The 10,791-nt window shown below is 56.9% G+C and overlaps 1 protein-coding gene across 8 annotated transcripts in view; it reads left to right on the top strand.

Moving 5' to 3' along the window:
- The first annotated feature begins 2,297 nt into the window (after positions 1-2,297).
- PCGF3 (polycomb group ring finger 3) overlaps positions 2,298-10,791 on the top strand; it is an 83,251-nt gene continuing 74,757 nt past the window's right edge. For 4 of the 8 annotated variants that reach the window (XM_071217782.1, XM_071217765.1, XM_071217760.1 and 1 more), the window contains exon 1: positions 2,690-2,905. The gene's annotated coding sequence lies outside the window, so the exon portion shown is untranslated. Of the gene's footprint in view, positions 2,910-10,791 lie in introns of all 8 variants that reach the window. The other 4 variants (XM_058301968.2, XM_071217770.1, XM_071217775.1 and 1 more) reach the window with 4 other exon arrangements.

Below are 10,791 nucleotides of genomic sequence, written 5' to 3'. Positions count from 1 at the left end.
TTGAAATTTCAAGCACAAAGGCTTATAAGCATAGTCATCAGTATCAAGGGCCATCATTGGACCATCTTTCCTCACTGGTCTTTGCCCTTGTACTTGGGGCATTGTTGCTGGTCTATTGGGGGATGTGACAGAGCTTTCCTTGCTAGGAACACAGCACTCCCTCAGTTGTCGTGTGAAACTCTACCCCCTATGTCAATACCCAATGAACATCCAAACATATCTATATGCCCTATATGCATGCCCTGAAGAACTCCCTCCCACCCATGCATCCCACATCAATGACACCCCACACCAGTGCTCCTCCCCTGCCATAGTTGAACCCTCTGTAATACAAAACTTCTTAAAAAATGAAGCCTAATATTTTGCCAAATTCAATTAATAGAAAAATGAAATAGTAATGATAGGTTTAACTTTGGAAATAAAATACATAATTTAGAAAAAGTAAAATAAAGTAAAAAATAAATTGGGGCATTAAAAAATGAAAAATATCATAAAATTTTTTTTGACATTTTGCCTTTCATCACTTAATAGGTATTGCCCTGTAGGTACAGAGGCAAGGCAATCTCTTCCATTTCTTCCTCAGTGTCTACATTTTTAAAAATTATTATTATGTCTTCTAAAAAGTTTTAGGTCACAGTAAAGTCACATATAGAATATAGGGGACTCCCATACACCCAACATCAATCCCTTTTCCCCCTTACCCAGCAGTGATCTTTTTACATTTGCACGTTACATATGCTGCAACTGATGTACAAATACTGAAACATAGCTACTAACTGTAGTTCCCTTATGGTTTACATTATGGTATACATTTTAGACTACACACTTTTATAAATATTTGGTTACATTATTGTTTACACTTTAGACTATACACTTTTATATACTTTTGATGAAATTTAACATGGCCAGTATCCATCATTGCGCTATCATACAAAACACGTCCATGGAGGGGCTTCAGATTTAAAGAACAGGACTCACTGGCTGCTCTGTTCAAGCTGAAGGCGTAGAGTTGGGAGGATGGGCTCAGGCCAGGGCAGTGGCAGCACAGGTAGACAGGCCGGTTGGTTTATGGTATATTTTGAAGATTGAGCAGATGAACTTCTTATGAATTGGATGGAAGAAAACAGGAATTGACAGAGAGCCTAGGTTTGGGGGCTCCAGTAGCAGAAAGGAGGGAGCTGACATTTTGGCTGAGGCAGGGAGGACTGTGGGGGAAGAGGTCTGCCACGGGTGGTCAGGAGCTCTGTCCCACGTGGTGGAGCCCCAGAGAATCCTCAGCGTCCATGTGGAGTCTAACACCATGGCTGGTAATGGCAGTGATGGCTGGAAGAGAAGAGGAGGCCCAAGCCCCCGCCTCAAGGCGCCAGGTAAAGAAGCCCAAGAGAGGAGGAAGCTAAGGGACTGAGACGGTGATCGTTAGACGGGCAAGAGGGAGGGTGGAGGCCGCAGGGAAGAAGTCTCCAAGAGGGAGAGCCAGGGCCAAACGTGGCCTGCGGGCTGCAGAGGACAGGACCGCTGGGTGTGGCCACCAAGTCTCTGGAGACCCGAAAAGGAGCATTCTGGTGGATTGGGGGCAGGAGCTTGTGGATGTGGGTGTGCACTGAGAAGAGGAACTGGAGAGAGCAAGTGCAGACAAGTGTTTTGAGGAGATGTGAGAAGAGAAGCAGAGGAAGGTGGGGTCAGAGAGGGCTTGCCTTGTGTTGTTTTTAAGATGGGAGGCTTCACCGCGAGGGAGCTGGCCCACGAGGGACGGGGGTGCCAGGGATGGGGCCAGAGGCTGGGGACAGGAGGACAGTTCACCCACCAGGAAAGGGGGCAGTGGGTGAGGGCACAGGTGGGGGGAGGTAGAGTGGGGGCTGTGGGCATCATGAGGTGTAACTGCATATATTTGATGAGTTTCGACATGTGTATACACCTGTGAATCCACTGCCACAATCAAGACAATGTCAATCCTCTTTAGGGCTCCTTATGCCCCCTGAACCCCCACCCCGTTTTGCTCTAAGCGAGGTCGCTGTAAGACTCTGAGCAGAGGAGGACTTGACTAGTGCCATGGTTGAAAACAGGATTGGGGGACCAAGGAAAGGAGGGGGGACCAGTTTGGAGGCTGTTGCTCTGGTGCCACAGAGCTGGGGGACCTGGCCCCCCACCCCACCCAGTGCGTTTGCTGAAGGACTGAGAGTGGGCACGAGAGGAAAGGGCTGGGGCGGACTTGAGCGATGGGGGCCGGGGGTTACAGGAGAAAGGCAGCTGTTGGCAGCGCACGTTCACAAGCTCCCCACCCCGCCCCTCGCGCGACCAGCCCCGCGCCTCCACGGCGCCCCCTGCAGAGCGCTGCAGGCCGGGCCCCGCCCCCGGCCCGCCCCCGGCCCCGCCGGCACCGCTGCAGCCTCCTGGCGTCCCCTCCAAGCCCCATGAACCACCGCGGCTGGGTCTGTGGAGCCCAGCAGGTTCTCTGACCACGCCCCAAGCCCCGCCCCTCTGCTCCCCGCACACCTTTCAGTCACACCCCTTCGCGCTCCCCTGGCCACGCCCCTCGCAGCCGCAGCCGCCTTCCGTCTCTCCCGGCTCCTTGAGCCGGGTTAGGTGCGTCCTCAGGTCCCGCCCAGCCCAACTCACTCTGACCACGCCCTCTGAAGGGGTGGCCCCGCCCCCAGGCCCCGCCCCGGGAATCGCCCTGGTCCAGGCCTCCGGGTGGGAGCAGAGCTGCTCAATGCGCATGCTCCAAGCGCGGCGCCCCCGACTCGGCGCTCGGCTCCGCTCGGGCATTTCCGCCTCTTTGTTTTAAACTCCGGACGGGCTTTTTCCTCCTTCTCTTGGGGGGCACCCGGAGCGAGCGGCGCCCCCTGTACCCCTCTCGGCTCGGCCCTCGCGTGTGTCCCGCTCGCCCGCAGCCCGGAGACCGCAGGTCGGTGAGTCCGCGCCCCCGCCCGGCCTGGCCCGCGGCGCCCGCTCCCCAGGCCGCGGCCTCGGCCCGCCCGAGCCCAGAGGTTCCGAACCCCTCGCCCGTGCGCCCCTCGTCGGCCTGGGTCGCGGAACCTGACACTGTTCGGCAGGCCCCAGGCCCGGGCAGGAGCAGGGAGGGCCGTCCCCAGGGCTGGTCACGGAGGAAGGGCCGGACCCCGGCGCTGGTCACTCACGGGGGCCGGTTCCCGGTCCTGTCCACTGAGGAAGGGCTGGGACCCCAGGCCTGACCACTGAGGAAGGGCCGGGACCCCGGGGCTGGTCACTGAGAAGAAGCAGACCCAGGACAGACCCATGGGAAGGTCAGGGCCTTGGGACAGACCTCCCAGGGAGGACTGGGATTCCTCAGAGTGGGACGGCTGTGCTGGGACCCTGGGACTGGCCCTTGAGGACGGCGAGGCTCTCAGGTCCACACCTCCGAGGAGAGGTAGGACATCAAGGCTGTTCCCCAGAGAAAGCTGGGCCTTAGCAGGCCACCGAGGCGCATCTAGCTGGGACCCCAGTCCAGGGTGGGGCCCTGGAAAGGACCCAGAGGCACTCCGTCTGCCCAGCCCCCTGCCCAGCTGCGATCTCGGTCACCTGAGCCCCACAGGTCCCAACCTCTGTCCTGTCCACAAGACCTTGTGTCCCCCGACGTCATGAGCCGCTGGGCCTCACAGCCCTTGAGCCCTTCAGGTTCAGCCTCAGCTGGGCCTGGGGTGCAGGGGTGAGGCAAGGTTGAGGCCTGACCTCCTGGTTCCAGAGACTTGTGTCCAGGGTGCTCCTGAACCAGGCCAGCACTGTGCCCAGTGCCCAAGCTCAGGAAGCTGCCCCTTACCCTGTGCTCTTAGCCCCCTCCCGGGGTCGCTGTCATTTCCTTGCCTTCACCCTGTGGCCAGTGCCGGGCACCTTCAGCCCCTCCTGCCCCTCCTCCTCCCAGTGGTGGTGTCCCAAATCCGACGGTTCCGGGAGCATGACGAGTGTGGGTTCCTGGAAGGTTTGGGGGCTGTAGGCCCCACGAGGGAAAGTTGGCTTGCACAAGGTTGTGTGTCACGTGGGTGGGTATGGAGGGTTTTGCGAGTTTCTCGGAAGCCTTTCATCCAGAACTTTCAAGGTTTTCCTTTTATTTGGAAGTGATAAGGAATAAAGAGCATGCAGTTTCTGTGTTTCACGAAGTATGCATAGCTAGTGGTGCCTGCTGCTTTTGGATTTGGAAGTGCTCCAGAGTGTAGAGGGACTTGGAGTGTGGAGGGACATGTCAGAGGTGCTAGGGAGACACCCAGGAGGGCAGGCTGGCTGGTGGGGTCAGAGAGCAGAGCGCATGTGAGTGACCGAATGCGTGCATGAGTGGTGGAAGGTGGGAGAGTTTTGGAAAAGCAGCGGGTTGGGATTGCACTTATCCAGAAGTTGAGCACTAGGAAAAAGCAAGTGTGAAACTCCAGGCTGTATGGACTTCAAAGAGAGACAGTGAACTGGTCATACTTCATGTCTTATTTAGAGGAAAATCCATTTTAGATTTTCAGTTTAACATTTCATAGTACCAAATCTAAACCAAAATGGTCCCCTAAATAGTACAGCTGAGAAACTTTTATTAGCCAAATATAACCATACTTCTTCTAATTTGTCCTTTGATGTTTTACTGTTTTTATTTTTTTAATTTGCTTTGGGAAATTTTTGGAAAACTAGGCATTCAAGTTTAATTAATCTTAATTTTTTTTTTCTCATTTTAAAGATATATTGTTGGGTGGTTGTATTATTTACCTATCTGTATATAACCAATTACCCCAAACCTCATGGTTTTCAAACAACAGCCATTTATCACCTCGCCATTTCCGGGGCAGGCAGGGCAGTGGTCACCTGCTTATGGTCTCACATGAAAGTGGAGCTGGGGAGGAGCCGCCGCCAGGCTGGCCCCAGGCCTGCTCTGGCTGTGGCTGTAAGTGCGTCCCTCAGTGCAAGCCGCCCTAACCCTGGAGGCATTCTGGGGTTTCGCCAGGGTTTGTCAGGTTTCGACCACTACTACGCCTGTCCCTGAGAAGCATCTCTTGAACGGCGCTGCCTCCTCTAGCGCCTTGCCAGAGATGGAAATCGTGCCTCATGGACAGCAGCTCGAGGGAGGCCTGTGCTACACGCGAACGGAAGCGTGTCCCAGGAACGAATTTGTGGTGTCCGAGCCTGCAGGCTGCCCGTCGTGTGTGGAGGTGCGGGGCAGGGAAGCGGGGCTCCCAGGGCACCGCGCCTGATCACGGGGTCCTGCCTGTGGCTGTGCCCCAGAGACGGCACACTGACCTGTGTAAGCAGTTTAGAGAATAGTTTCACTGGCACCTTGGTCCTCGTGTCCTTTGCAGATATCGCGTAAGATGGGAGCCCTGCAGCGCCTGGGGAGGGCTGCGTCTCCTCCCACCACTGCTCTCCAGACCTGCCCAGGCTGCACTTCGGGGTCTGCCTGGGGCCTCTGCCAGGGAATGAATCACTTATTGGGGTTGTTTGCTTTGGTAAAGCAAGGCTTTTTTTTTTTTTTTGGTCTTTGCAGTTGCTCTTTATCTGTCAAATGGCAGGATTTGTTATTCGTTTGGAGCCTTACTTGGTTGACTTTGTCAGAGTTGGAATTAAAGCTGAGAAAATGATTTTTCTTTTACTATTGGAAGATGTTGAGGTTTAGGGACAGTTTCCTTTTGTTTCCTTCTTACTACACTTGTGATTTTTGTTGGTAATACAGCAAAAATGCTGCACAATTCATTGTCCTTCAAAAGATCGAATTATTATTCTTCAGTTCTCCAAGTTAATATTTTATCTTTAAATTTTAAAAAAGGTGCAGTCTTTAAAAATAATAAAAACACTCTTTTCTGAGCTACCACTTTTCTCCCTACAGAGCTGAATTATATGAAAGCCAAAATGACAAAAGAACAACAGTGAAAACTAGCAGGCAATGAGAGAAGACTGAGGTCAAGCACGAGCCAGTCGACAAGTACCTAAACTCCATGCTGTTCGGTTGATTGGTTTTCTTGGGGAGCACCTCTGATATTTAGGGGAATTAAGAGAGTGGAGATTATTTGGATGCTTTTGCAAGTACACTGGTACTTGCTGGACCTTGCCATGTCGCCCTTGCCAGCTGTTTAGTGAGAAGCATGCCAGGCGTGGGAAGCTTCCCAGACCTGCTCGGAGCCTCCTGCTGCACCTGAGGGGCCTGCGCAGGCCGGCCCTGCCGGGTGCTCAGCAGGCGCTCGTTGGCGACCAAGCCCATCCTTACAGAGCCCCTTTCACGGGGCCGGTTCTGAGGACCTGCCTGCGTTACCATGCTGGTCCTTAGCTGGCCGGGGATTGTTTGTTATCCCGATTGCCAGACGGGAAAATGGAGGCGCAGGGCCTGTCACAGCCAGGATGGGAGGAGCGGGAAGGAGCAGTCACTCCTCTTTATTTCAAGTGTTTTGCTTTACTTTTTCACCCAAATTTTTATTAGGGAAAAAAGTCATAATACAGCGAAACTGAAGAAAATGACAGCAAACACCATTATGCCCTCCTAGCTCCACGTTTATGTTCTGCCACATTTGCCTGAGTGCTGTGGACGTGGCGGCACGTGGCCCTGTGGCGACTCCGAGCTTGTGGGCAGCCTCTGTGTGCACAAGGCCTCATCACACCGGAGGAAGCCGGCAGCTGTTTCAGTGTCAGCTAACCGCTGTGCATTGTCTCAGGAACACCTTCCGCAGCCTTTCCTCCTTGTCCTCACCAGTCACGCCCCTGTGTCGGTGCCACGCCTCCTGAGCACTGCAGCCTCAGGTGCCCACCGCCCCACAGCGCTGGCTTCTCCAGCCCACTTGGCGTGTTGTGAATTGTCTGGCTTTTCCTTTCATGTCCTCCACCACTGAGGAAGGTGGGTGGAGGCTGGGTCCAGTTCGCCAGGCGTGCGGCCCTCCCTCGTCCCCATGAGCAGTGTGGACCCTGCGGAGGCACTGCCCACCTCAGGCGCCGCGCCATGGGGAGCAGTCACGGGGCAAAACGCAGCACGGAGACTGCACCCTGATCATGCGGAGTTCAGCATCACTTCCACTTCTGACACAGCTCCCCTGGTATTTGGTCCTGTTTCTCACAACTAGTTACACAAGAGCGAGTCGGGCTCTACTCTACTTTTTTAGTTTTACTGGACTTTTCCAAAGGTTGAGAGTAGAAGGAGTCTGAAGTTGTGAACTTCAGTGAGACTTGTGCTGTTGGTTAGCGTGTTCTTCCCGTAGAGTAGTGGGTGGCGTACAGTATCTTGGGGCTGGGGGTACTAGCATGGCTGAATCAGCTTGTCTTCTCTAGCCTGGGGAGAGGGTGGGCGTTAGAAGTCAGAAGAGGAGCCCCAGACCCAGCCTCAGCCACATGCTTCTGCACCAGTTTCTTGTCTCCAAAATTGGGAGAATAGTTGCCTTATACAGAGCTTCCAGATTCCTTGGCCACTCTGTATTTCAGATACTTGGAAAAGTGGCTCTTTTTCTGTTAGTTGCTTCTGTTTCTCTAAATGCTGTTGTGTTAATTCCCCATTGCTGTGTAGCAAAGTGCCACATGCTTAGTGGTTTGGGCCGTGGCCCTTGGTTAGCTCACAGCCCTGAGATCAGGAGGCCAAGCCCAGCACGGCCAGGGCCTCTCTCAGGTCCAGAGGCTGAAACCAGGGGTTGGCCCAGGCCCCCTTGGGAGTCGGGGTTTTCTTCCACGCCCTCTAGTTGCTGGTAGACTCTACTTACTTAGGAAGTAGGACTGAAGTCCCGTTTTCTTGGGGCTGCCAACAGACAGCCCCAGGGCACCTCCAGCATGCATGCTTGCTTTCCCAGGCCAGCCGGAGCCTGAATCTCTGCCCCCCTGGATAAGCTGTTTTAGGGCCAGTTGGTTTGGGACCCTCCTCACATCTGCAGAAATCCCTTTTCAACAGGACTTAGGTTAGTGTTTGATTGATGGTGGTGAGAAGACTGTGAACTTGTGGGGGTAGAATTCTCCCTACTGCGCCTTCCCCTTCCCCGTGCCCCAATTCACACTCTACAGTCGCACCCTCGAGGTTCCCAAGGGCCTTATCCCTCTTGCGTCAGCTCTGAGTCCCCAGCCTCCTCTCAGACTCCCCAGGATGGGCCCTGTGAGGCTGAGAGAGTGCCCTGAGGAAGCAGGAGCGCGGGAGGAGCAGGGGCGGTGTGGGGAGAGGTGGGGAGAGGTGGGGCGGCAACAGGTCGGTGACAGGTGGGCGTGCTTGCCGAGCAGCGACTCAGACAGTGGCGCAGGTGTGACCCGAGGGCACTGGTCCTCCCTCTGCAGAAACAAAGCAAAAGGCCTTCTGTAGTCACGGCCACAGGCAGGCGAGCCTCTGGGCGCTCTCTGCGGGTGGGTGTCCAGAGGCGGGAGAGGCACGCCCTGCCTGTCCCCCGGCAGCTCCAGCTGCTCACTGAGCACCCGTGTGTGTCACTTGATGTTTCAGTTTCCTGGGCTGCTTCAAGCAGGTACCATGAAATGGTTTGCTTGAACAATGGGGGTTTATTTGCTCACGCTTCTGAGGCTGGGAAAATGCCCAAATAATGCCCGTCAAGGTGATGCCTTCTTCTGAGGGCCGGCTGCCGGCCATCTGGGTCCTCTGCCGTGGGCCAGGCTCGGGCGGCCCCTGCTGGTCTGCTCCTCTGGGTCTCCTTGCTTGGAGCTTGCTGCCCTGCTTTTTCTCTGTATTCGCCCAGTGTTTGAAGGACTCCCGTGCGGGGACTGCGACCGCAGGTGGGCCACGCCCTAACTGAAGCAGCCTCCTCGGGGTTGTGAGCCTGCTTAGAGTGGGTCACACCCGCAGGAATGGCACAGGGCTAAGAGCTGGCTTTTCTGGGGTGCACACAGCTCCAAACCAGCAGCCTTAAGAGGCAGAGGCTGTGAGGACGTCGTCCCAGGAGCTGCTCGCCTGGAGTTTGGGCTTGGAGAGGCAACTCCAGGGGAGACCCGGGACCTGGCCCTGGTGTGAGCGGGCAGCACCAGGCAGCCAGAGGACGGCCCCAGCCTGCAGCGCAGGGCAGGGCAGGGCGGCGGAGCCCTCCCTGAAACGCTACTCAGACTTGAGGTGGAGAAGGTATCCCGGGCCTGTTGTCCACGAGGAGGCTGGGGACAGACAGGCCAGGACAGGGTGGGAGGGGGACTGGGCAGGACTTGACCGAGAGCAGATGTGCAGGGGACGAGATGGGAGGTGTTGGCAGGGCCCGGCAGCCAAGGGAAAGCGCCTGGGCAGGCCTGGAGCGGCTGCCCCCCAGCTGCCACCCAGGCGCGGACTCGCGCCACTTTTTGCCACCAGCTGAGGACTGGATGAGCAGGTCGTGCAGTTGACCACTACTCGGCAGTGAAGAAGAATGAACGTGTGCAGCCATGTTGATCGACCTCAAAATAGTTCTGCTGAGTGAAAGAGCAAGAAGAAAAAGAGCATACGCCATGTGGTTCCACTTACGGAAGGTTCTGGACAGTGTGGACGTAGCTGTGGTGACGGGTTGGGGGCAGCAGCACGAGAGGAACTACAAAGGGGCATGGGTCTCAGCTGTAAGGATGACGCCACGTTACGCGCTGACCTTTGTTGGAGGTCTCTGGAGCTGCTTAATAAAAGTCACTGGATGTTATGGACAACTTCATGCCAATAAATTTGACACGCTCTTTTGTAGGAAAATATAACTTAGCAAATCTAACTCAAAAATAAATAGAAAACAAGGTGCCTGGTGGTCCCGCGGGCCTCTAGCCCCCACAGTGGAGCGGTCCCGGTGCCGGTCCCCTCAGCCTCGAGCCCCTCAGCTGCCTGTCGAGTGGCAGCCACCTGCCTCAGCGACCAGCCGACGCCACTTGTGGAGAGCTCCAGCTCTGTCAGAGTTACGCCGCCGGCAGACCCGCCGTGGCGCTGGGAGCAAGGACCACTTCTTGCACGAGCTCAGGAAGAAGCAGCCCGAGGGTGGGGAGCGGCTCCAGGAGGCGCAGGCGCGAGGCAGCTGTGCCTTCCCCGGGAGGTGCGGGCCGCCCTGGGAGCCGAGGCCCTTCTGGACCACGGGCCCTCCCCGCGGGCTGGCGGCAGGGCCGGGCAGTGCCTCTTCTCCCTCGAGCACGACCGGGAGCCTCGGGAGCCAGCTGCCCGGGGGTGCCCGGCACCCAGGCTTCTGCAGGAGGCAGCTGTAAGCCACCACCGCGCAGCCCTCTAGCACGCGGCGACCAGGAGTGGACAGAGCCCGTTGTAGCAACAAAGTGAAAGGAAAGGAAAGAAAACTAAGATTCTAAAAAAATACAGCTGAAAAAGAATGCCTCCTGCATTGGGGGCTTTTGTGATGGGGGGCGGAGTTGATGGCCCTCTCGTTACAGGCATGCTCCTGGGGAGCAGCGGGCTGTGGGGGGCTGTGGGACCTGTGGGGGGCTGTGAGGCCCTGTGGGGGGCTGTGGGGCCCTGTGGGGGGCTGTGGGGGGCTGTGGGGGGCTGTGAGGGGCTGTGGGGGCTGTGGGGGGCTGTGGGGGGCTGTGGGGGGCTGTGAGGAGCTGTAGGGGGCTGTGGGGGGCTGTAGGGGGCTGTGGGGGGCTGTGGGGCCCTGTGGGGGCTGTGGGGCCTGTGAGGTGCTGTGGGGGGCTGTGGGGGCTGTGGGGGTCTGTGGGACCTGTGGGGGGCTGTGAGGGGCTGTGGGGGGCTGTGGGGGTGTGAGGGGCTGTGAGGGGGCTGTGGGGGCCTGTGAGGGGCTGTGAGGGGCTGTGGGGGGCTGTGAAAGACTGTAGGGGCCTGTGAGGGGCTGTGGGGCCTGTGGGGGGCTGTGGGGGCCGTGGGGGGCTGTGAGAGGCCGTGGGGGGCTGTGAGGGGCTGTGGACCTGTGGGGGGCTGTGGGGCCCTGTGGGGGGCTG

Source organism: Dasypus novemcinctus, chromosome 1 (genome assembly GCF_030445035.2).
Source record: "Dasypus novemcinctus isolate mDasNov1 chromosome 1, mDasNov1.1.hap2, whole genome shotgun sequence".
Taxonomy (NCBI): Eukaryota; Metazoa; Chordata; class Mammalia; order Cingulata; family Dasypodidae; genus Dasypus; species Dasypus novemcinctus.
This window is presented reverse-complemented; position numbering and strand designations above follow the sequence as displayed.